At 38.0% G+C, this 27,797-nt stretch overlaps 1 long non-coding RNA gene across 1 annotated transcript in view; it reads left to right on the top strand.

Moving 5' to 3' along the window:
• The window catches only part of LOC307184724, a 565,756-nt gene that overhangs the window by 169,687 nt on the left and 368,272 nt on the right, over window positions 1-27,797 (top strand). The window contains exon 3 of the long non-coding RNA XR_013827813.1: window positions 3,124-3,212. This is a non-coding gene — a long non-coding RNA (uncharacterized lncRNA). The remainder of the gene's footprint in view (window positions 1-3,123; window positions 3,213-27,797) is intronic.

Below are 27,797 nucleotides of genomic sequence, written 5' to 3'. Positions count from 1 at the left end.
ACAAGACAGAATTTAAATAATTAGGTAGACATGCACCTTATAGTCCTATAAGGGAATCAGGAATCAAAAAAAATCAATTCCAGTGCGGAAAATTAGACATTTACATCTTGTTTCAGGGAGTCTATAGTTATGCCTATAGATTGTAAGTAAAAAGAAGTCTATCAATTAACCAGACTTCCAAGCCTCAAATATTCCGTTATATTCATTATATTCATTCATTCATTCACCCACAATAATTTAATGTAGTACAATGTACAATGCACATGGCTCCTTGAAAGCAGCCTTTACTTCTTTTTTGTTCACTGTTACATTCCCAAGAGTCTGGCACAGTGGTTGGCACAGGGTCCATGCTTGAAAGTACTTGTTGAATTCATGCATGAATAAATTAATGAAAACACTCGTCTGGGTTCCTTGGCTGAAAGCCAAAATGAATCAGCTGTAGATCATAGGTCCTTGTCACCTCCTAACACCTCCACTTCATATCTCCTCTAATCAGACTGTAAGTATTGCTGGTTGTCAAGGTTTTCACTATCCTTTACATAGGGAAGTTCATCAAACTCAGTATTTTTCTTTTTTTAAAATTAATTGGAAGTACTTATTCAGAAAAATGCACAGGTCATAAGTAGACAGCATCATGAATTTGTACAAGATGAATACACTCATGAAACCAGTACCCAGATCAGGATGTCAGATATTACCAGCAACACAGAAGCCTTCTTCAAGCCCAGTCTCAGTCATTATTCCCTATATTTCACAATTTTAGTTTTCATAAGATTTTAGTTTTAGCTGATTTTCAACTTATAAAAAATGGAAATACACAGAATATATTCTTTCATACCTGACTTCTTTTGGTTCACATTGTATTTGAGATTGACCTCTGTTGGATATAGTTACTTCATCTTCATTTCTGGATACTACCCATTGTATGAATATACCATGATTTATTTATCCATTCTTCTGTTGATAGACATGTGGCTCTTGGGCTGTTTTCAGTTTTGGCTACTAGGGTTAATGCTGCTGTGAGTGATCTTATGTACCCTTTGGTACACATACTAAGCATTGTGTTGAACATGTATTTAGGAGGGTAATAGGGTATGCACTTTTCAGTTTAAGTATACGTATTACCAAAGATTTCTCCGAAGTGGTTGTATTGGATAAGCAGTGTATTAGTGTTCCAACTCCTCCACGTCCCTGCCAAAACTGGCTATTTTTGTTGTTTTCATCCTAGTGTATGTGTAATGGTATCTCATTATGATTTTTTTTTTTTGCGGTACGCGGGCCTCTCACTGTTGTGGCCTCTCCCGTTGCGGAGCACAGGCTCCGGACGCGCAGGCTCAGCGGCCATGGCTCACGGGCCCAGCCGCTCCGCGGCATGTGGGGTCTTCCCAGACCGGGGCACGAACCCGTGTCCCCTGCATCGGCAGGCGGACTCTCAACCACTGTGCCACCAGGGAAGCCCCTCATTATGATTTTAATTTGCATTTCCTTAATAATTAAATTGAGCTGTTTTTCGTATGTTTTGGGGTCATTTGGAGATCCTCTTTGGTAAAGTGGCTGCTTGGCCATTTTTCTAATTTTTCTAGAAAAATAGGAGTTTTAGGAGTTTTAATATATTCTGGTTATGAGTTCTTGGTAGATAAATGTATTGCAAACATATTTTCCCACTCTATTGCTTGTCTTTTCACTCTTTCTATGCTGTTTTGTTTTTTTCTGATGAAAGAAGTTCCTAAATTTGAAATAGTCCAGTATAAACAGATCTCATTTCCCGTCAAGGTCATAAAGATAATCTCCTGCGGTGTCTTCTAAAAGCTTATTGTTTTAATTTTTCTGTTTAGATTAACTTTCTACCTAGAGTTTTTGCATGCAATATGAAATAGGACTTAAAATCTCTATATATTTTCCATATGGATATCCAATTTATCTAGCATAATTTTTTGAAGAGACAGTGGTTTTCCATCTTCACTGTAGTATCTGTCACCTTTGCCATCAATCATGTGACCATATGTATAAGAGTCTGTTTCTGGACTCTTTTTATTCCATTTTATTTATCCCATTTTATTTCATCAGTCTTTTCATTTTTATCTTGTACTAATATAGCACTGCCATTATTGTTGTTATTTTGTAATAAATGATGAGACTTGGGAAGTCTTCCAACTTCGTTCTTCTTTCTAAATAGTCGTGGCTTTCTTTTCCTTTGAATTTCTATAACATTTTAGCATCTGCCCATAAATTATCTCCCCTCCCTTCTCCTTCCTTCTCCTCTCCTCCTCCCCCACCCCCTTCTCTCTCTCTCACATACACACACATACACCAGAAAAGCAAAAACAAAAACTCTTCAGCAAAGTTTTTTGAAAATTTGAACATCCATAAATGCAACATACCATACTACCAGAAAAAGGGTACAAATACAACTATTTTAACTCCACATATACTTTGAACTCCACAATACAATATTCTTTTTCTTTTTTTTTCGGGTGCTGCATAATTTTGTATTTCTTTCTTTTTTTTTTTAATCTTTATTGGAGTTTAATTGCTTTACAATGGTGTGTTAGTTTCTGCTGTATAACAAAGTGAATCAGCTATACGTATACATATATCCCCATATTCCCTCCCTGTTGCGTCTCCCTATCCCACCCGTCTAGGTGGTCACAAAGCACCGACCTGATCTCCCTGTGCTATGCGGCTACTTCCCACTAGCTATCTATTTTACGTTTGGTAGTGTATACATGTCCATGCCACTCTCTTCATCCCAGCTTACCCTTCCCACTCCTCTACAATATTCTTAATGTTTTTATTATTTTTATTTATCTTTGTATTATTAATAATTTTTGTTACTTTCTATTACCATTGCTTACTTTATTTTGTGCTTACATGAGGTATCATATTCTTACTCCCTGAGGAATCACATGTACCTATATATCTGAATTCATATGTATGCATATATTCTTACCAGTCTTGGTCATTTCACAGTAGCTCATCAAATGCTTCCTTCCTGAGTTGTGCTCTGTCTTTGTGTCGTGACAAATCTCTTCTGATTTTCTTCATTCCACCCTGGCTGCACCTTCTCTGTCCCTTGTAGGCTCACTTCCCTCTGCCTGACCCTTAAGTATTAATGTTTTACAGGCTTCTGGTCTGCCATCCTTCACTGACTTCACCTTGTCGTGCTAATGCCCAAGGCAAGTAGAGGACCAGAGAAACCCTGGTGGAAGAAGGTAGGTCATGAAACTTGTATCTTCATCAAAAGGAGAAATGTGTTAAACATAAGTCAGTAGTACAGCTTTTCATCTCTTGCTGGTGATTGAATGAAGGTACCCACTTCTGTCTTTTAAATGCTAACTCCTAAACCTCTAGAACTTCCTCAGGTTTCTCACCTGAGCATGTTCAAATATCAAATGAATGGTCACATTTAAATGTCCTGCAAATACTAAACACTCAACATGTCCAAAATAAATGTATAACTCAGCCCTGTTCTATCCTACTGGCTACCATAGCTCTGTGAATGATACCCTCGTTGACCCAACTGCTTAAGCCAGCAACCTAGGAGTACTCTAGATTTCCTTCCTGTCAATACTCAGCTCAGATGTTACAACGTACCAACTGCCTGTCCCAAGGATTTTAGCTGCACTGTGTGTATGTGTGTGTGTGTGTGTGTGTGTGTGTGTGTGTGTGTGTGAGAGAGACAGACAGAGAGAGAGAGAGAGAGAGAGAGAGAAATATTGCATATATTATACCATGTTATATCTTTGGCATGTCTGTCCCCTCTATCGGACTATAAGTTGCTGAATGGCAGACACTGTGTCCTATTCATCTCTGAATACCTAGTGTCTAGCATGGCTCACTACTTTGTAAATATTTTTGAACCAATTTGCATATTTCAAGGTTAAGTGGGAAAAATGTGATGGAAGTAGAGCAGATGGATTTCTGTAGTGGTCACTAGAAGGAAAGGATCCTTGGAACTGGGAATGCCAAAAAGGGCTTCATTGAGCAAATGGCAGTTAGATAGGATTGGATTCTAGACTGATACTTACTACTGGTGTTTCCTGAGACAATATGTATAACATGTGTAATACTAAGTTTTCCCGTATGTAAATTGGGTATCATCATTTTTTTTTACTATATCTGTGAGAATTAAATGAGATGGTCCACTAAGGAGAATGACTAGCATAAAATAACCACTCAGTAAATGTTAGTTGATAATATTAATAAAAGAACTCAAGCACTGATAGTTGGGAGACTACAGTGCACAGATGGAGGATAAGGAATCTGTGAGGTTTATAAAACAAGACACAAAGGAGAGTATTACAAATTTAGGTGAGAAAGTGAAGAGAGATTTAATTCAGCAGAAGACAGTGAATGTCCTCCTAAGTGGTCTTAATTCTGAAATATGTAATTATCTGAATAATAGGACTTAATTAGTGGAAAAGGACAAAGGGGTCATATAGCTGGCACGCAAGCCTTCACTTCCTCAGTTCTCTGACCATGTCAGACAGCACTAACCAATGACATATCTAGATGTGGCTTCCAAATTCTCAATAGATTGGTCCAGGCAGGCATTTCCCATCAGTCAGGAGCTGACTTACCATCTCTGAGTAGCAAGTGTCTCTGTGGCTCCGTTTAATTTTGCATGTGCTGACATAGCCCAAGTAAGGGGAGAAACTACACGATCACTAATTAAATAATACAAGAATAATCAAAAGCATAATTGTTAGTTACACATATTTCTAGTCTATACCCTGAAATTTCCAGGCTGTTTTTTTACCCCTCGAATTAGTATGATCAGGGCTTTCAAAATCCATACACATGATCACATTTTATCCTCAGAACAATCCATGAGGGTTTGGAACCAAACTCACAGAATCCACCTCACAAATAAGCAAACAGATGCTTTGTGATACCTTAAAATTCTCGAAGTGAATTAATGTTAGCACCAAGGTGGAAACCCTGGCCTTGGATACCTATTTCAGAACTGGGGAAGGCAGGGGCTGATTGTTCTGAGTAGCTTTTGCCCTCTAGCTCAATATTCTAGTGCAGATCCAGTTTCTAATTAACAGTCATAAGTTTTATCAGAAGCACATTTTCCTTTCTTTTATTACAGTTCCCTTTTAGTTTCTTTAGTTCAGCGGGTGATCTTCGGAAGTGATCTATGAAACGAATAGATGCTTAAGTAATTGGAGGTTTCCTCCTATCTCCTACGTGGGGGCTAGTATCCTAGGTGGAGTTGAGAAGGTATGTTCTGAACTCCTCACCTTGACCTCATCCATCAAATACTTGGGGAAACTCTAAACTGAGCAAAGGTCAACAGGTTTCTTTCTCGCAGGACTCAGAGCCTTTATATCCCCAAGAGAGTAAAATAGTATTCAGTGCCTCATCTTTTTTGTGCATTTGACGTCAGATCACATTTTGTTTCACTTTTCATTTTATAGTGAAATTTATCTTTCTCTGCTTATTTTTTCCTAAACAAGTGAAAAGCTTCTCTCTAAAATTAGACTCTAAGCTTCTTGATACTGATGATACGATAGAATTATTTTCTAGATCCCATAATACGCAGTGTAGTACTGAGATTATGCTATTAATTCCACGTTTCAGATGTGGAAATTGGGATTAAGAGAGTAACGTGAGTTTCTTAGGGTTTCTACTCTTAGCCCAAGGGCTCTTGGGCTGTACTGCCTTTTCTCAGTTTCTTTATCTGTAAAACGGGAATGTTAATAGTATTTACCTCATTTTTTAAATTGGAGTATAGTTGATTTACAATGTTGTGTTAGTTTCAGGTGTATAGCAGAGTGGTTCAGTTATACATACATATATATCTATTTTTTTCATATTCTTTTCCCTTATAGGTTATTACAAAATATTGAGTATAGTTCCCTGTGCTATACAGTAGGTCCTTGTTTGTTATTACCTCATGGTTTTGTAAAATAAGGATTAATTGAGTTAATTTATGGAAATTCTTTGACACAGTGATTAGCATAGAGTAACTACTCAGTAAAGATTATGTATATTAATATATGCAGATTAATATATGAAAGAAAATAGAATATATTGTGATCACCCGGCAAAGAACTATTGTAAATTATGTCTTCAGTCAAGTTGTCTGCAGTTCAGCAGCTGTCCTTTTGCCCCTATTTTATCTGAAATAGGAGTAACTTTTTCTCTTGACAACTTGCTAGGGGTTCAGCCAGTCACTGAAAGACAGAACAGCTTGAATGTGGAAGACATTCTATTCCAAGGGTGTTGGGCTATAATAGGATTCAACCCTAGGCTCACTGTGTTCTAATCTAGAAAGCTCTGTTCCTGCTTTTTATGACCTTCCTCCAGACAGAAAATACTCTAATTTAGTACTGGGGGTTCAGGATGGAAGAAACTGATCAATTTTAGCATATCTTAGCTTCACAGTTTTTATAGGCCAGGAAACATCAAACGGAAGCTTAAAAGAAGGGAATGGGAAAAATATCAAATGGACACCAAACTCATGACAAGGTTACAAGTGTTTGAGTATTTTGAATTTGGGATTATGAGTGGTGAAGTGGGACAAGAATATGATCTAGAATCAGAGAACCAAGATCCCAGTCCTGGCTAGAGCATTAGTTTGTGTAAGACAGTGTGAATTTGTCTTCTCATCTGAAAATGAGTACAATAATAACAGCTACCCCACAGGATTATAGTGAGGGGAAAATGAAATAATGTATGGGAATGCACCCAGGAAACATTCACTATTGTCATTAGAAGTTAAGGACTGATGTCATCATTATTCAACCATCCAGAAAATGTACAAAGACGCAAGAGGGAAGAGATATGGGAACGTGTGTATGTGTATAGCTGATTCACTTTGTTATACAGCAGAAACTAAGACACCATTGTAAAGCAATTATACTCCAATAAAGATGTTAAAAAAAAAAAAGAAAATGTGACACACTCAGCATTGTTCTAGCCTATTTTCCAGATGGAACATAAAGCAATATGCTTAGTCTGCAAAAAGACCATAACCTAGGGGCACAAAAAATTAGGACCAATGATTTTACTATAGTATGCTTCCAAGTCTTTATTTGAACTTTTCTACGTATTCCCCTTGAAAATTGCTAAATCTTCTTTAGTATATACTTTTGAAAAGTGTATATAAGAGAAGGGCCTTGAGGAAACTTTAAACTTGCTTGTTGCTTATTGAGGGTCAATAACAGATAATGATTAACATACAATACAGTCTCTTCAAGCTGTGGAAAATAGCATTTGATTTGCCAACATTAATCACATTTCCTTAACTTTGGGGGTGCTGAATGAAGGCTGTTTGTTGAGTGGTTAAGAACACAAACTTTGATTTCTGACCAGGACACAGTTTGCAAGCCTTGACAATTGTAAGTTACAAACATTTGGACAAGCATATGACTCTCTTAGCCTCAGTGTCATCATCAGAAAAGTTGGAATATAGTCCGTGTGGGCTGTAAAGACGACTGAATGAGATAACACACCTATAGGTAATGCCCAGCACTTATTAAACTTCGAATCTCATTTAGTTATCCCTTCTCCTTAATGTTGTACCTAGGGTACTGGGAGACGGATTGTGCAGAATCCTTTATCAATTACATCTGCTCGAGAAACAGAAATATACAGAACATAAGAGCTGGCCGGGGCATTAGATATCATGTAGTTTCAAACCATCTTTTCCCGAAGGGTGTCTGATGCTCTGACTAGCTCTGTTCTGCTTCGAGGCCAGATTGCTATACCTTCCTCCCCACAGGACTTCATTGTCTTCGTCCCTGAGGGACACTTGATAGCACACTGGGAGGGAAGGGACCTGGGGACGTAGAGAGCCTAAAGGGAGATGAGAGGAAAGTTAACCTGTTGGAAAGGAAACTTGAAATAAGCTTAGACTTAAATCAGAAGAAAAGTATGCCCCTAAGCCCTTTACACAAAAGCCCATAGCCAAAGGCAGTCACTTGGAGCAAAAGAAAATGTTGCGTTAAATGAATTAAAAGTTGTGTGTGCCAAGGCGGAACAGACTTGCTAACAGTGAGAGACCCATTTAATGAATATCAGCCAGGTATAGATTTATGCACAATAAAATTCTGCATTTGACAGATTTTTACTACTCTGCATTTCAAGTTTATACAAAGAGCTAATAATTTTTCCCGATAGGCCATTCTTCCCAAATGCATTTAATCAGTGATAAGAACAACAAAAAGGCCCCATTCTGTGCTTCAGCCTTTATGATTCTCTGTATGCTATTTCTATGTTTAAAATAAAATTGCTCTTTGGGGAAAAATTTTAAAAGCCTGGGCAATGCTTTGAATGTGGGTGAGCATTCAGGAATGTCAGAGCTGGAAGTTTCTTTAGGGGTCATATTAGAGGTCATTTTCAATACGGGAAACCAAGACACCAAAGTGATTTAGAACAGAAAACCAGGTTCTCCCGTAGAAATGCTTTATAAGCTTCCAGATTCTAAAGTCTTATGCTTGGGGAAAATAAAGTAGGTGTTCGTCTACTTGTTATGATTGAGATGCTTCATCTCTACCTCCCCTATATGGCTTTGATGTTTGAAACTCCAGTGCTCTTTTTGTCAGGTTGTACTTTCGTCATGCAGGGGGGATCATGGTCACATGCCACTTTCACCCAGCAGTGTAAATATAACATAGGGTTTGTCAAGAAAAAAAACTTCTAGGAAAAAATAGTAGAGTGCATAGGCTAGGCTTAACTGCTCTACAGGCATTATGGCCAACCTTTTAGAAGAGGGGGCCCCTGGCATATGTTCTGCATATTTACAGGGTCAGAGCGATGGGGACATCCATGTGACTATTTCAGTAGTGCACTGGGGCAGGCTTCTACTGTGTCATAAAAGCTGACTGTGCTCACCTTTTCCCAGTTGTGCCTTCGTGACTTCACATCGTTAGCTTGATATTGGCCACGGTGAGAGTACTTACCCATCAGAAATTGACATACTCTACAAAGTGAGGATTTTTTGGGGGGGGACAGGGAGTAGCTTCTCTACTACAGTATAGCTACAGCTGTACAATAATGGAAGCTTTCTGGTTAGAGATGTGCCTTTGTTAGAAAGAGGAAGACTTGGGTGTTTACCCAGACCTTCTGAGCTCTCTTCTGCAAAGCTACCCAGAAAGGGGATGGGGGTAGAATGAGCACTCCAGATCTGTCCCTCACCAGCTCTATTACAAAACCCTCATTCTCCAAAGAGTGAAAATAATTATAATAATACTGATAGCTAGTATCGAAAAGCCCTTACCATGTTCCAGCCAGTTAGCTAATTTGTCATTTAGTTCTCAAAGCAATAGTTGACACAGTTATCATCACCATTTTATAGATGAGGAAACCAAGGCCTATAACATACTAAATAACTTGCTTGAGGAATTAGAGCTTTATAAGAGGCAATGGCAAAGGTCTGTCAGATTCTGCACCAGGAACTTCTAAGCATGACTCTTTTCTGTAGATTATTCTTAAGATAGTGGTTTCCAACTTATGGACTGTGGGTCCCAGGGAGAAGGAGGTATAAATGAGCTGTAGAAGACTTAAAGGGGTAATTGAATCTATACGCACAGGAATCATTGGGTATGAACCAAATAATTATCTCGCATGTGTTCATACTATGGTATTCAAATTTATGTGAATACTGTTGAGGTGAATACATATTTACTTTTTGAATCTATATTAGCATTAATTGTCTACTTTGTTCTAAACATTTCACCATGTACTGAGCATATAACAACAAAATAGATAAATATGTCCCTTGACCTAATATAATTTCTTAATTAATAAACGCTAAATACTGTGATGTGAGGTGATAAAGTTTTTTGGCAATACAGAGAACACCTTGTTTTGGAAATGTTCGGGAACTCCTGCCTCTGGAGTGAATGCCTCTTGCCTCAGCAGTCTTTTTTTTTTATATATATTTTTAATAATGCCTCAGCAGTCTCATCCCTAAATCTCTCTGCCTTTTGTCCCATATGTGCCTCTATGATCCAATCACTGCAACTACTGTTACAGCGTCCTAGCTGATCTATTACCCTCCAGTTCCTCTTGAACCAAATCTGCCCTGCCTGCACTGCCAAGTGCTTCTTTTTAATGCTTAGATATGGTAAAATCATTTTCTTCTGCCGAATGATGGTCAAATCTGACCAACAAAATACAGGTCTAAGAATCAACGTGTGTTTATCTCTCCAAATTTGGTGTAAGTCTGTATAAGTGAACTATACTCACATTTTTTTTTTAACATCTTTATTGGAGTATAATTGCTTTACAATGCTGTGTTAGTTTCTGCTTTATAACAAAGTGAATCAGCTATACATATACATATATCCCATATCCCCTCCCTCTTGCGTCTCCCTCCCACCCTCCCTATCCCACCCCTCTAGGTGGTCACAAAGCACAGAGCTGATCTCCCTGTGCTATGCGGCTGCTTCCCACTAGCTATCTATTTTATGTTTGGAGAGAGTGGCATGGACATATATACACTACTCATGTCATTTTTAATGTTCAGTATTTACTTATTGTACTTCCTTCATCTTCCTCAAAATCTCTCCCTCTCCCCCTCTCCCTTTCTCTCCTTCTCTCCATATCTTCCTGTCTCCCTCCCTCCCTCTTTTACACACACACCACACACCTCAACAAAAAGCAAAACAAAACAAAATAAAATAGTGCGCAAACAATAAGATACCTTTTTAAAGCATTTTAAAGGCTTTGACTGAAGCAAAGATCCCATCTGACTTAAAGTTCAAGTACTGATAAACTTTGCAAGTATTCTCCCAGCAAGTCCCAAGTCTCTCCTCTGTCAGATCTAAAATTTGCATCATTTTCTATTCCACCTGCAATTTTCTTTTAATTTATGTTATTTTCAAACATAATTCTAACTGAAAAATACAGTATATTAAGCATGATATACCAGATCTAGATACAGTAACCGGTTGTTTTTCCTCAGCTAATGTGCTTTTTAAAATCAGTTGGTATTTAGCCTGAGAAAACACCTTTTGAAATCTTAATGAAACCCTATTATGAGAAAGTTAATTAAAATGTGTCACTCTTCCCTCTTCTCCCCCACCCCTGAAGTATGAGGTGTTGCTTTGTACGTGTGTAATCTGGATCTGGAGGGGGAATTTCTCCATATTCAACTTCAGAGACTGCTTCTTGAAAGGAAAGCAAACACTCTGATTTTAAGAAACATGATCAATATATTTCTCCTCGTGGTGTAGAAAACGTCAAAGCGAATCAAGTGTGATTGGGGAGCTAATTTCTAATTTAGCTGGGCCAGTGTAGAAACGCCTAAACTGGCATGGTGATAAAATCCAAAGAAACCACAGATAAATGGCTATAGTGGCGGGCGGCATCTCTTCCATCAACCCCCCCATCAAGGCTCCAACACTGTGCTCACATGGAAATGTTCCTGGTGCTGGGATACTTTCTGCGCAGCCTCCTGCTTGTAAAACCGCATGCTAACACTCTACAGCTTCATTAATGAAAGAAGGATAATTGGGAGATCTCCTTAGATTTGAAAGTGAACATCTGCTTTGGAACATTTGTTAATTTTTTTCTTTTTCGGCTTCCAAGAAGGTCCTCACATTCAATATCAAGATGGGAGTATAATTGAGACCTTCCCTGCTGACAGTATAACTGCCTTTCATTGCTGAAGCACAAATAATTACTTATAAAACAGAAGGTGGTCTGCTTAAAAAATTCAAATAAATGTTCTAGGTATTTTTAGACATCCTTTGCTACAGACCTTTCTCATCCACTCTTGGATCAAATGACCCCTCTTAAAAGAATCAGTTAGCATGATGAATACTCTGACAGCTGTTTCCTATAGATGTATTCACCTTCATTTCTCATTTCTTTTTCCACTTGTTGAACATTGATCTTGCCTCGTCCTTAAAGCCATCTCCATCTGAAGTATATGGAGATCCGTGTTTTTATTTACACAGTTATATCATCCAAGGATCCCATCATGAACTTAGTGACTTATTGTGTTTGCCTGTTTTCATCACCAAGAGAGAGCAGAGAAGTTAAGATGTTTGTTGAGAGAAGATGATGGAGCTTAGAATTCAGCATATCAAGTTGGATTTAGGTGTGGTGCTGAATTCCAGCTATATCTCAGAATTGACTTTTCTCCCCATTATACGTGTGTCTGTCTTTCTTTTTCTGTCCTACCCTCTATTAAAGCCCCCAAATTGTTGGCTATATGGAAAGCTACTATTATCAGAGTGATATCATGCATTATAAGCAAGATAAACGTAATCTTCCTAACTTAATACATTTTTTTTTAAAGGACATTGGCAACACACAGAATCAGTAGGAAGGTTAGAGGACCAGTCATGGACATATGGAGGAACCAATTCATATTCTGCCTTTTTTTTTTCAAGATTCGTAGTCCTGGGAGAGAGGAACCAATTGTCTGAATTGAGGGTGTATGTTCACCATCAAGTTTACCTGGGTGGTAAGAGAATGGACCTGGTATAATGTACCTCAAGGAAGTCCTTAACCATGGCAGAGGATCTCAAATAGGTTCTTCAACTGAATTGTAAAACAGAAAATGATTTGTGTGACCATCTTTTGAATTCTTTTAAGGATGGTGTATAACTATTACCATTCTACATGCCTGAGGAGAGAAATAATTATGTACAATGGCTGCTTAGGCATCAAAACTTAATCCTTTTCTGAAACCCAGTTGGCTCCATTTGATAAAATAGGCATCTTAGTTTACTAGCCTGCTAAGGCTGCACTCAAGGAGGAGATACCATTCCTCAAAAGGAAATCGGAGTGCTATTAGAAAGTAGAAGCTGACCAGCCAACAGAAACCCATTTCTACTGCGCTGCATATACAATAATCTTTGGCACTCACAAGGCAGCACTTTTTGAAGTGTTTTACATGGACTACTAATATCCCTCAAACCAGTGATAGGCGTTTCTAGGCAAAAGTGTTCTTAGAAAAAAAAGTTTCAGAAATACTCTCTACTATAATCCTTTTCTAGGAGATGAATAATATGAAAGGCTCTAAGAAGTCCTACAATAAATAGTCAAGAGGACTGTTTAACTGTATTTCCCAAACTTCTGTGATTTTTGAATCCTCTGATAGAGTATCCTACAGAATTACTATCGTAAAGAACTTACTTTAGAAAACAGTCTTGAAGAAGTATGTTTTGGTACTTTTAGGAATTCTCCAATTTGCTAGTACTACTCTAGGATTTAAATTCCCTCATGGAAATGATCATAGCCAAAGGTGAGGATACTGAAATAATGTTTAATTACTTACTTGTCATTCCTTGCCTGAGTACCCACCATTTTCCTACCTCCTTTCATGTGGCACTGCCCATAAAGAATGGGAAGATTATTTTATGTGGTCCTCTTCCCTTACCGTGTATGTACATTAGGGAATCACCTGGGGAGCTTTAAAAACTATTATCTTCCATCTTGATCTATGAACTTAGCCCTATGTATAAATGATACCTTGAAGCCATCATGATTGGAAGAAGTTTTAAAAATAAGTGTATAGAACATGAAGACACACTGAAACTAAGATTCTGAAACTTCAGTATGTGCCAGAATCACCTGGAGGGCTTCCTGAAACACAGATGGCTGGGTCACACTTCAGAGCTTCTGTTTTTGTAGGTCTGTGGTGGGGCCTGAACACTTGAACTTCTACTGAGTTTCTGGGTGACGCGGCTGCTGCTGGTCCCAGGAACACACTTTGAGAATCATTTTTCTAGAACATGAAAATATACAATTGACAGTGTTTTTAGTGTAGTAGTCCTGTTTACTTCCCAAGTTGGCACATGAATTTGTTTAAATGAGAACGTATTGTCTTTTGTCAAGCGCTATGCACACCTACAAGTTTATTACTTTATTTTCACTGTAGCATGTATTGAATCTTGGACCAGTATTGTGTTGCCCAGACTTGTCCACCGTACAGTGAAGGAAAGCAGTATTCTCAAAACTGAGTTTTAAGAAGAATCTAGATTTGTGTTCACTGAGGTTTGGAAGCAACAGAGAATATATGAAGTGTGGCTTCATAAGTATTTGACATCAGGGGTAGAGGTCAAGAAGGATTATTCTGTATACATTTTCAGAGACTATTTCTTGAAAAAAGAAGTAAACTCTTACTTTGAAAACACTGATTAAGACAGCTCCTGCCTCTGTGGAGATAACCCAAAATAAAATCACATGTGGGGCTTCCCTGGTGGCGCAGTGGTTGAAAGTCCGCCTGCCGATGCAGGGGACACGGGTTCGTGCCCCGGTCCGGGAAGATCCTACATGCCGCAGAGCGGCTGGGCCCGTGAGCCGTGGCCGCTGAGCCTGCGTGTCCAGAGCCTGTGCTCCGCAACGGGAGAGGCCACAACAGTGAGAGGCCCACGTAACACACACACACACACACACAAATCAGATGTGGTTTGAACTATTTTCTCAATCATGTTCTGAAAAATCATGTCTTTGTGAGGATCTTTTTCAGCTATTAAAGTATTACATCAATAGAAACATGACCTGAAGCTTAGACAAAGCTTCAAACTGGTTTACCACAAAATGTGAAATCAGTATTTTAAAGAAATAATAAATTATTATCACGTCATATACCAATAATAAATAGTATAAAATTAAATCTTACTTTTAATTAGTATTTTATAATCTGTTTTAATATTGTTTATTTTATCCTCTAGAACATTTAAAATTATTTTATGACATAATATATTAAAATAGTAGGGCTTGGGCTTCCCTGGTGGCGCAGTGGTTGAGAGTCCGCCTGCCGATACAGGGGACACGGGTTCGTGCCCCGGTCCGGGAAGATCCCACATGCCGTCGAGCGGCTGGGCCCGTGAGCCATGGCCGATGAGCCTGCGCAGCCGGAGCCTGCGCTCCGCAGCAGGAGAGGCCACAACAGTGAGAGGCCTGCGTACCGCAAAAAAAATAAAATAATAAAATAAAATAAAATAGTAGGGCTTATATATAATTTATAGATAAATATGCATATGCCAGAATAGAAGCACATTTATTTGTGAATAAAATTTTCGCTGATATAGTATATAGTAAAAAAGTTTGGAAATCACTTCTTTAAGAAGTTCTTAGAGGTGCTGTTTAAAATTGAGACTCTGATGTGCATGGACCAATTCATCTTAAGTGTATCAGGCAACATGCCAGCCCTAGTACCCATCAGCTAACACTAAACCATCTCTCTATGTTGTCAGTAAGTTAACTTTCATTCGAATAGCCACTGAATCCTAAAATATCAGACTGGGTTTTGGTGAAGAGGGGATTTCTTTGAACCAGAGCTTTTGGCTGGCTTTCAACTCATGAAACCCATGATCCTCTAAGAGTTAAATTATAGTGGGACATGAATGGCAAAAGATGAGCAGTGCTGTAGCGTGCTAGTCATGTTCAATGTCTGCTAAGCAAGTGCTTATCAATAAGGAGGCTGTCACCTCCTGTTATTCAACTAGCCAACTCTAAGCATAATTGACAGAAAAGAAGCAAACAGGGAAATGTGGTGGTCTCGTTAATTCTATGGGGTGAAGAAACCGCCAGAATACATTTCTGGTGTATTTCTGATTCCTAGAATACTAGAATATTAGAGTGTCTCCCGGGCTGTCCAAACTCTACATATTCCAAAGGTCTTTAGGACTGGTCCTTGACCAGCTCCTGGAAGATAACCTCTAAGTCCTTGGAATATTCTGCCCGATAAGAGCATCTTTGTATATGTGAAGACTTGGGCCATGCCAGATAGTTTATGCGAATAGGGGAATTTATGGTGAATACCGGTTTTTATTTACCTGGGGTCCTGGGTCAAACCTCAGTTTGACCTCTGGGGGCGGTGCTGAAGATTGAGTAGCTAAGGTCAGTCATGTGTGTGCCCCAGGCCTATGTGACTGACCTCCACTTTGGACACCAAGGGTCAGGTGACCTTCCTTGGTTGGCAGTGCTTTGTACCTGTTGTCACACATAGTTGCTGGGAGAATTAAGCACTGCTATGTGCCTCCACTGGGAGAAGATAGCTGGAAGTTTGCACCTGGGTTCTCTTGGACTCTGTCCTATTTGCCTTTTACCTTTACTGATTATCATCTGAAGTTGATCTTGAGGACTTGTGGTAACCCTCCACCTGCCCATAATTTTATCTCCATGAGGTCAGAGATCATATTCATTTTTATGTATGTTTTTTGTCCAGAATGTTGTAGGTCTTTCATTTATATTTGTTGACTAAATTAATTACGTCCATAGTGAGGGAAGAAATCTTTACCTGTGAGCCTTCAAGCTGTTTGTCATCATCATGGTCCTGTCTTTGCCCCATCTTTTCTCTGCCATGGATTCCTCACCTTCCTTAGACGTGGACTGTGGCTTTTGGTAGCACCAACCCAAACCTTCCCGCTTTCTCCAAGTTTGGGGTAAATGTCAAGGGGCCTTTCTTCTACAGAAAGTCTGTGGCCTCTAACTAATGGAATTTCCTCCTAAACATGCATCACAGAAGAAGTATGGAGAGCATAGCAAAGGGACATCTGAGGAGGGAGAGTTCACTTCCTTTCACAGGTTCCCAAAAAGTACATTCAAATTAGATATTAGAAGAGGCAAAGGAAAAGGGCCTTGCTGGCAGGTGGAAAAAATGTGAATCAGCATCAAATTAGGAAAATGTTTGTCATAAATTGAGAATATTAGGTACTTAGTTTGGGTGAAATCTAGATAGTATTAAGTGAGTAATTATTTTTTAAAAAAGACAGGGATTAGGTCATGAATGGCCTTAAATGCCAAACTAAGACATTTGAATTTTACCCTTAATTCACCGGGAGCTATTGAAAGATTCAGAAGTAGGAAATCAAATAGTAAACTGCACCTTAAGAAGTTGCAAGCTAGATTGGTTGCAGTGAGAAAGAAACTACAAAAGGAGAAACCGGTTAGGAGACGGTTGCAATGTAAGTTGAGGAGGAAATGGCAAAATCTGCTTTTTAGTCCTAACACCAGTTTGCAACAGAACTGTGAGTTCCTGAATTATCAGAAGCAGCAGCATGTTCATTTTTCTGGAGCCTTGAAACTGGCTCCCTCTTCAAAGGAAGTATTTTGAACCCAGTGTAAAAATCATACGTCAGCTGGGAACCACAGAATTCCCCTGGCAATTTTCCAAGATCGTTAGAGGTAATAGGAATGATTTAGGTAAGAATCAGCATGAAATGCCCTCAGTGACAAAATAAATGAGATTCCCTCTTGTATGTTCCAAGTTAATATTGCTTTGTGTAGGTGTGTTAGTAGCTTTGCTGATTTATATTGAGTCTTAAACGTGCAGAATGGACACAGGCCAGAATGGAGGCAATTATTAGGAAAATTGAAGCCAAATAATCATTAAAACTTAAAGAACTGATTTATGGAATCAGATTCTTAAGTTCAATTCAAAATCAATAACTTCAAGCCCTCCATTATTTTCATTTCATATATCCCTTTCTCTGAGAACCCCCTTCTCCCTAACTCACTTGCCTGTAGTACCTCAATAATCCTTAGATCCTACCAGGCTCTCTAATCCATGATCCTACAGGAGTCTCATTATCCCTCTTCCCTTTGATGCCCTCACTATCCTTCTTACCCTGTATCAGTTGTTACAATCAGTTCCTTGATTCTCTTCTCCCTTTCTATGGCTTGGCAAAACACTACCTGGCTCAGTCCAGCTTTCCTTGTACTCTAGGACACAATCTTCTCTTGGTTTTTCTCCTATTTCCCTGACCACTCCGTAACATCCTTTGCTGATTCCTCTTCTTCCTATCCTGTTAATGATACGGGTGCTCATTCTGTGTACACTCTGCTCTCTTTCTCTGTGCATGCTTCTTTGTTGATCTCATCCCATCTTGGCTTTAAGTACAATCTGTATTCCGATGTATGCCTCCATCTGAGACCTCTCTCCTGATTTGCATATCCAGTGGCTACTCAGCGTCTCCATTTGGATATTGTGCTGGTTATTTACCTAATGACTCTCAGCCCCAAATCTACTCTCTGAAACTCTGCTCGTTGATGCTAGTCTTGGGACTCTGAAATATATTTCCCAGATTCCCTTGCCACTGATTTCCTCTTAGATTCTCCCAAATGAGGTCTCGAGAGAGAATTGGGTACCTTGCCTCATATGCCGTTGACCTACCTTTCATTTCAGCTGTAGTGCAGAGAGCAGCGCCGTGCCTGCTGACAGTGTTCTACTTCAAGGGCTTGCTATTGTCTTTCAGCTCTTGTGCCTCACAGTTCTCTCCCAAGCCAGAGCACCCACTTAGCCTGTATACAGGTGCAGCACAGAAATTCAGGAGAGTTAATACCCCTGCAGGAAACCCTCAACCAATGACATTGGCTAAATACTCCATCCTCCTGGCTTTCCTGTGGACAATCCTGGGAGGAATTCGGGATACTTCTCATAAAAAGAATCCACTTCCTGTTGCTTACAGTCAAAAACCTTCATAATATATTCATTTTTGTTACTTTTTCTTTTGCATCTTATTTTGCCCACCTCCTCACTCCTGCTTCCTGGGATCATCTCCTAAACAAACTACCTGCACCCAGGTCCTTGTACTTTACTTTTAGGGGAACTCAGACTAAGACAGCAGTAGAATTTGAAGGAGTTCCCTTTGGTGGTTTTTTTGGTGGTTTTCTTCTAGTTCCCCCAGGGTCATTCCAGAGTGGCAACAATGAACCCAGCCTCTGGCTCCTTTTGGCACTGCTAGATCCTCATTAATGTACTCTTTAGTGCTTATCACCTTCTAAGATGCTCTTGGGTTTACTTATTTATTTTGTTTATTATTGATGGTTTATTATTTATTTGTTTATTATTTATCTATTTCCATTTAAACTCTTCAAGGACACAGATCATGCTTATTTTATCACTGGTGTATCCCAGCTGCCACAAAGGGTGTCTGAGCACACAGTGAGCACTGAATAAGTATTTATTGAACAAAAGAATGAATGGCTTGGCCACTTAATTATCCAACTGGAGAGAGCTGATTAGCATCTCAATTTCTATTTCTTTACCTATAAAATGTAAAAATAATAGTTACCTTCTTCACAGGTTTATTATATAAACCTATGAGTGAATAAAAGTAAAGGACTGAGCACATGCCTGGTACTTAGTGAGCCCTTTTTACATATTAGTTATTATAAGAGTGTTAACACTTCCTCCAATGCATCATAGATATTAGACAGTCAGACACACCATTCATGTTTTCTCAGGCAAAATATAACAATTAGACCGATAAGTTGCTTAATCACAGACAATCAGCATGGTTTGTACAGACCCAACCCAGCTCTGTCACCTCCTGTTTCCTGAACTTGGCTCCATACTACTTAGGGCAACATACTGCCTTCCTTGGAGTTCAGCTGAGAATTTATAACTAGGTATACTCACATTTTTCATGATTAAAATTGAACCTTTGATTCACTCTACCTTCAGGAGAAATTAGTTTATAAATAAAGGCTCCATGCCAAGAAGCCAGATAAGAAGTTAATTAATTGAGTGTTCAGTGTGTATTACTGCCAGAAATTCAATGTTTTATACAATGTCTTTTCCCTTTTGATCCAAAAAAATGTTTTTCCAAACAGCCATGGAATGTGTTTTGTTTTGTTTTTTTCCCCTCTGTCTAAGTCATAGAGCCAACGGATATTTGAAGCTGACCTTTGAGATACTCAGGTGCAACAATGTTATACACTGGGGTGGACGGCAACAATGATGCATCAGAAATAAATCCAGCTCCCCCAAAAGGCACAGCCAAACAGGATACAGAATAGGAAAACAGGCTCTAAGAGAGGGGCATATTTTCTCAACATTACCAAGCAGGTCAGTGGCACAGGTTAGGACTGGACACCTAGCTACCTTATCCTTGGTTGACAACCACCTGTCTGTTTTCTCATCTTTATGGAAATATCACATGCAGTTCTTGAAAACTCAAAATCACACATAGAGGGAGAAATCTGCTTTATCCTCTTTTAACAAGTCTTGAATTTTGTCTTTATTATGCAGGGAGGACTAGGCTTTCATCTTCCTTCTCCCTCTCCACTGGGCTTGGACTCTCTTACATTTTTAAAATGCTGCATAGAGAAGAAAAAAAAATCCCCCAAATGGACCACATGCTGAAAAGCTCCTGATGTTGTCAAATGGAGCTAGAGCATTATGTTTCCAAATTTCTTGGGCTAGAGCCCTGCCTTCCACAATGGTGCTTTCAATTTGGGGGACTAAATGTTCTCTGGAGAATGAGGTGGGGTGGTATGGAGGAAGCACCGGCCAAATGGAATTAACCAAAAGTCAAGAGCCTCTTTGTTAGGAAACAATGCCTTTGATGACCTGGAATCATAGAAACCAGACTCCAATGTACAAGTATTTTGGTATACCACACCCCTGCCCATCAAGAACAGAAAGATAATTTTCCTAGGCACATCAGCAGATGGAATTAAGCTGGAACTGGTGTCCTGTCAGCTGTTCCCATCTGACAGTGAAGCTCTCCAAGTGCTTACTAGAAAAAAAAAAAACATATTAAGCCCTATAAGCTCTCAATTTTGTACCGAAGTTGAATATCAAACTATGCTTCAAAACTTTCTCTTGTCAGGTCTAGCCATGCTAGACTTGAAAAAAAAAATCCCTCCTATAGGTCATATCATCTTACCTCCATGTCTAAACATATGGGGTTCCCTCTACCTAGAACACTCACCACCCTCAGTCTGCCCACCATCTCCTTGCCCAGTGGTTAAGAGCAGTTCTCCCTTAGTTCCAGTCCCAGGTCTTACCCTAACTAGTTGTATAACACTATAGGAAAAGTGCTGAAGCTCTGTGAGCCTTACTGTCCTCCTCCAGAAAATGAAAATATCTCAGAAGATTGTCATGAGGAATTAACCCATGTTAGAACATTTAGAAAGGTGACTGGCACATGGTAGGTGCTCAATAAATATTAATCTTATGATTATTATTATCATTATGAATGTGCTTGGATTTTGGAGTCAGACATGCTTGAATCTAATTTAATTTGATTCCTGGCTTGGCCACTTACTAGCTATATGTTCCTTACATTTATGTTTCCTCATCTGTAAAAGGTGAGACGACCACCACCACCACCATCATCATCATCATCATCATCATCATCATCATCATCAACAAACTTATCCACAGAATGTTATAAAAATTAAATGCGTTAGCAGCATGCCTGGAATTTGCTTAATACTAATAACTTAATGATTCCATACCTAATAACTCTGTTATTTTTTTAAGGCTCAGTTGTGATGCTACTTTTTCCAGAGATATTTCTGTTACTCATTAAGTCAAAGCCTCTTGACAGCTCTCACAGCACCCTGAACTTTCTCCTGCTATGAGAAGACTTGCCATATCGTAATTTCTGTTTACTTGCCTGTTTGCCACTCTAGACTCTGAACTTCAGTAAGGCAGGAATATTTCCTGGTTTATTCCCCATCATCTCCTAATCAGCCAGCACATGGCCTGGTACATGGTAGGTTCAACAGAAGAATGAAAGACTTTGTTTCTGTCAGTTTCTTCTCATCCTGTTTTCTTCCTCCTGCTGATGGTAAAGGCATCCATGTATATTCCTTTAAGGACTTGCCAAGACCTGGCAAAGCATGGGATTGCATCGTGTTTTGTTAGACAACATAGAGTTTAAACATTTTAAATTTATTTGTCAGGCATCAAAAATCTGAGGATTTAATAATCAAATCTGATTTCTGATTTCTCATGAAAAACTTTTGAGATTTGACAAGACTGAGGTTCATAGACAAATTCCACTTAAATAGGTTCAAAGTTTAAAGATCCATTTTGCAAAAATAGCCTAGAGCCTGTCAACTGAAAAAAAATGCACAACCTAAAAGCGGAGAATTATGTTTTATTCGGTAAACTTGCTGAGGACTTGCCTCTCAGATAGCTTGGAACAGGGGCGGGGAACTGCTCTGAAGGAGTAGGGGAGGAGCCAGGAGATATAGGAGTTTTTGCAACAAAAACCAGGTAGTCAGAACATCAAAAGGTTACTGTTGATTAAAGAAAACAAGACATCTCAAGTTAGTGAACTTAGCACCTTTCTATGTGTGGGAAGATGCAAGAGTCTGGGCTCATTGAAATCATTCCTTTGATGTACACCTTAACTATCTAGGCCAGTATCCTGCTTTTCTCCATCCTCCGGCTGCTGTGGCCAATGGCTTGATGGCTCCAACATCCTTTGTTTACTGATATGGCAGGCAACTTTCCTCATCCAGAAGCCAAATAATAGCTGCCCCTTTTGGGATGGTTTGATGAAGTCTTCACTCGGCCTGTTTCACTCATTTGTGTTCCCCTTCTGAACATAAAGCCTTTGAGTTTACAACCCTTTGGCTAAGATGAATAAACAAACTGATATTGGATATGAGGGGAGGGGGGTAAAAAATTGATAAAATCCCACGATCAAGAAGGGTATTTTAAAAAATTTTTTATTGAAATATATGTGACATATAACATTATGTAAATTTAAGGTATTCAACACGTGAATTGGATACACATGTATCATAATAGCTATTGTAGTGATAATTAGCACCTTTATCACATTGCATAAGTATCCTTTGTTTTTAGTGGTTGGAATCATTAATTTCTTATCTCTTAGCAAGTTTCATGATTACAATACAATATTGTTGTCTATATTCATTATACTATGCAGTAGATCCTAGGGCTTATTTACTACTCATTGTAAGTATGTACTGTTACGAAATACCTCCCCTATCCCTCCACCACACAGTCCCTGGTAACCACCATTTTACTATCTGTTTTTACAAGTTTGGCTCTTTTAGATTCCACATGTAAGTGATATCATACAGTACTTGTCTTTCTCTGTCTGACTTATCTCACTTAGCATAATGTGTTCAAGGTCTACCTGTGTTGTTGCAAATGGCAGAATGTCCTTCTTTCTAGTGGCTGAGTAATAGTTCATTTTACATACTACATACACACATACACACACACACACACACACACTGCATATATATATATATGCATATATATGTGTATATACATTTATATACTTATGTATATACATTTATATACTTGTGTGTGTGTGTGTGTGTGTATACATCTTCTTTATCCATTCATCTTTTGATGGGCACTTAAATTGTTTTGTTTCCATAGCTTGGCTACTGTGAATAATGCTGCAATAAATATGAGAGTGCACATATCTCTTTGATATCTTGTATGAAGGGTATTTTTTTCTTAACCTAAAAAAATACATTTTTATGTTCTTTAAATGAGTATTTATTGAACTGCTATACTCGATGGCAGGCAAAGTTATAGCAAGCCTGTAAAATCAGAATGCATCTACTTCCTCTCATAATACTCTGTGGCTCTGGGTGAATGGCATCAGTTATATGGGCCAGTATCTTCATCTGAAAACCTGGCTTATGCTGTGTTGCCACAGACACACCACCACCACTTAATACCACACAGGTCAGTTTAATGTGAACATTAAGAGATGTGATTGTGGAGCCCAACAGAGTAAGGTTCAAACTACTTACTAGGTGGATGATCTGGGGCAGTTTTTTAAATGTCTGTGAATTCAGTTTCCTCTTTGTAAAAGCAGGATAGTAATATTACCTGCCTCCATGTGTTATTACAAAGATTAAATGGGATAATCCATCTAAAGAACTTACATGTTCACACATATAGTAAACTTTCAAATGATAGTTGTTTGTAGCAGTTGAAGCAGTATAAAGGGATTAGTTGTTGAAGAGGTTATAGAATAATGAACAAAAATTTCTGAAGGATAAGAAGCCTCCAGAAGCCATCCACTTTGTAGTAGCAAGATTTTTTGAAGTAAATACAATGATCATTAGACAATAATAATATTCCACACACATAAAACATTTCCTCTCATCCCTGACTTCTGGGAACTAGTAGAGCAGTATTTATATTATGATCAAAGAATAGAAGCCGGAGAAGTATGGTGATTATAATGGCTTATCTATAACTAACTTGTTGGGATTAGCAGAAGACACCTCCTGCCTTTAAAAAGATAGCTTCCCAGCAAAAATATTTACATAATAGTTAAGATAATGAGCATTGGGATAAGATTACTTGAGTTTGATTTCTGGTCTATTACTTACCAACTGTATGATCTCAATCCAGTTGGTTAAATTCTCTGTGCCTCAGTTTCTATATGGGTACAATAATAAACACTAGAATGTCCCAAAGAGTATTGTGTGGAATAAATCAGTTAAAATGTGTAAAACATTTAGGACAGTGCATAACACATTATAAATGCTCAATAATTTGTCTCATATAATTATTATCCTATATTTAAGATGACTGTAAATGGAGTTAGCTTACAGATATTGCCATAAAGTTGTCATACTAATTAATGCACATGAGAATTAAATTCCTTCATTTGTGTTATACTCTTTATTGCTGTTTTGTTATTCTTAACGGGTTTCCCTCATGTGAACCAACCAGGAAAATATGCCTAGAGTTATCCTGGAATGTAGAATAAAACCCTAAATTTAATTAAAACCTAAAAGATGTCTTTTAATCAATCCAGACCTTTGCCAATAGAATGAGTTTCCCAGAAGGCTGGCAAATCATTAGGTATAAAAAGGCATTTGTAGGAAGATAAAATATGGAGGGATAACATGATTCTTAAGACTGTTACTGCCCTAAGATTGCACATCAGGATCTATTGCCAACATGGAAAAGAATGATCAAATATTGTATTGTTAGACAATTTAAAATTTTACTGAAGAAAATTATAATGACAGTGTACTTTTAAGAATTTCTTTAAACTTTTCTATAGAAACAGAGAGGTAGGGTAGCAAAACAACAGTCATCAGTAATATCTATAATATACACAAAATATGGAAGCCTGGAGACAAACCACCACCTGTGTGTGTCATATTGGGATCGGTGTGGAAAGAAGCAGAGGAAGTAATGGAGTGTTTGGATAAAACTGAGGACAGGAGAGTTCTAAAATCACAAGTAGGAAATCTGGAACCATGGTGGATTAATTTAAGAAGAACGGCAAACATCAAAGGATTCTTTGCATACTCCAACTCAGGAGTGAGCACAAGGCATTCATGGTAAGGTATAAGGTGACCAAAATATGATGAGCCCAAAGAATTCTCAAAACTGGCTAACTGATGCTCCATCCGAGGACTGAGAAAAATTCCTGAGAATAGAATCCAAACTGAGTAGAATAGATATGATAGGATCAAAGGAAAAAGAAGGCTCAGATGAAGGAAAGCAGAGGAAGAAGATCTTGGAAAATGCAAGATTATATTGGAGAGAGAGAGGCTTTGTGTGTGTGTGCATGTGTGTGTCCATGCACGTGCGTGCATGCACATGTACGTGCATTTCAGAAAAAGGCAGAAGGAACTCTAGATCAACAAGCTAGAAAAGGAATTTTGGCCCACTCTTCCTTCATACAAGCTTAGGAAAAGTATTCTTATGTAGAAGTGAGCAACAGTTGAAGAATAGCATTCAAATCTCATACAAAGTTATTATAAGAGTAAAAGATAAGAAGCAGCAGAAAAATGTCCCTACACTCAATTAACAAAAAGAAATAAAGTGACACAATAAATATAAGAAGGATATAAGTCAGAATAAAAAATTTAGAAATCAGAAATGAGGTGATACAATACAGGACAGAATTATAAGTAAAAGAAAATTCATTTCAGAAATGAAAGACTAAGCCAGAAGGTACATGGGAGCAGATAAACACAGCACAGACAGCTTAATGGAAATTGAAAATTGAAGGGAAGATAATTATGAAAATTTTAAAAAAGAGTGAAGAGCTAAAAGAATTTGAGAGAAAATGAGAGCTATAGGAGCCAGGCAAACAATATCTAACATGGATAAAATATAAGATCTCTGAAGCAATGAAACAAAACAAAAACTAGAAGAAAAACTATTTCAAGAAATTGTTCTTGAAATAAAAGCAAAACATGAAACACTGTGTACCTGGGAAAATCCACACATAGTGACTAACTAGAAGATATATCCTTGTAGGTCTACTGAACTTTAAAGACAAAATGGGAAAGAAAATCTTTGGGTACTTGGGCACTCATGAAGGAAAGAAAGTCAAGATTGTTTCAGATTTTCTAAAAGTAAAATTTTGTTAGAAAACCATGGAGGATCATTTTCAAGATTCTCAAAGACAGGATATTTAAGCCATAGTTTGTTTTTTTTTTAATCTACCAAACTGACTTTCAAATGTAAAGTTCATAAACATTCTCTTATAAACATGCAAGACACAGGACATATTGTTTCAATGGGACTTTGCTGAGGAATGTGCTAGTAAATACATTTTACATAACTGAAATGCCTGTGAATACACTGGTACATAAGTACTTGTGGTGAGCATTACATAATGGATTTTTATAGAACTAATAATAAACGATGTTTCTAAGGGAGAGAGTATAGTATAAAGGAGCTATGTACTTTGATATTATAAACACATTATAACTCTAAAACATGGGATGAGAATGTGGAAAGTATATGAAAAGTATGCTTGCTAGTTGCCTTCCAGTTATTAATTAGAAGAAAAGAATGGTACTTCATATTAGATGTTAGGCCAGTGAGAAGAGGGGGGAAGAAGAAGTTACTAGCTAGTTCAATATTGCTCACTGTTGTGAACCAGTAGTAAATAACTAAAATGAGTAGACAAAATACAAAGAAAGCAAAATAAATACATCATATTTTTGAATACATATAAATTACTTGTATTAAACAATATGGCAGAAAAGAAGCCAATCTTATCAATCACCCCAAGAAATTTAATTGGACTTACCAACTTATTAAGACAAAAAAATTTTTTTCTGACTGGTTAGCAAAGTAAAATGCTGCTGTAAACAATGTGAATACCTAAAATAATGAGATTCATGGGTGGGGGAAATTTGGACCAGAGAAATGCAAATAAAAAGAAAGAGGAAGTCTTGATATTGTTATCATAACAAGGCAAAGTGTAAAGAAAAGGCCTTACAGAGAAATGAGGAAAACTTATCATGATAGAGGCTCCAATTCACAGTGAAGGTGTGTCAGTTATTAATAGTTATATACTCATTAACACAGTATTTTCATAAAGCAGAAACAAAAACAAGATGCAAAGATAAATTGACATAGACACACCAATTATAAGAGATTTTTCACACGTTTTTCTCAATGTACAACAAATCACATGAACTAAAATTGAGTTGAAATTTAGAAGACTTAAATAACATAACCAATAAAATAGATCTTGCAGATATCAAACTATGAGCCCAGATAACACAGAATATACTTTATTTTCAGGTGTACATGCAGTGTCCACAAGAATTGATCATATCATAGACCAAAAAGAAAAGGTTAATAAATTCCAAATAATAGAAATAATACTAGGAGCATTCTCTGGTGGCCATGCACTAAAACAAGCTACGATAAAAACAAAACCATAAAGGCTCTTTGCCTGGAAATGAAAAGGAAAAGAAAAAATCCTGCTACTAAGCAACCCTTGGATCACAGAATTTCTTGAAAATGAATAGGAATAACGCCACATACACACACACACACACACACACACACCAGAATCTACAGTGTACAGCTAAAGTAGTTAACAGAGAAAATTTGAGAGCGTTAAATACTGCTAACACTAAAAATCAAACTCTGAATGTAAACAAATTGAAAAATCAAAAGCTAGAAAAGAAAACCATAGTAAGCAAAAGAGACCAGAACAAATTCATAAAAGCAGAATTCAGTTAGAAAACAGAGAATGACACCCAACATAGGAACACCTCAATACATAAGGCAACTGCTAGCGGCTATAAAAGAGGAAATCGACAGTAACACAACAATAGTGGGGGACTTTAACACCTCACTTACGCCAATGGAC

The sequence above is a fragment of the Stenella coeruleoalba genome (assembly GCF_951394435.1).
Source record: "Stenella coeruleoalba genome assembly, chromosome: 3".
NCBI lineage: Eukaryota > Metazoa > Chordata > Mammalia > Artiodactyla > Delphinidae > Stenella > Stenella coeruleoalba.
Note: the sequence above shows the minus strand (reverse complement) of the source record. Positions and strands in the feature narration are given on the sequence as shown.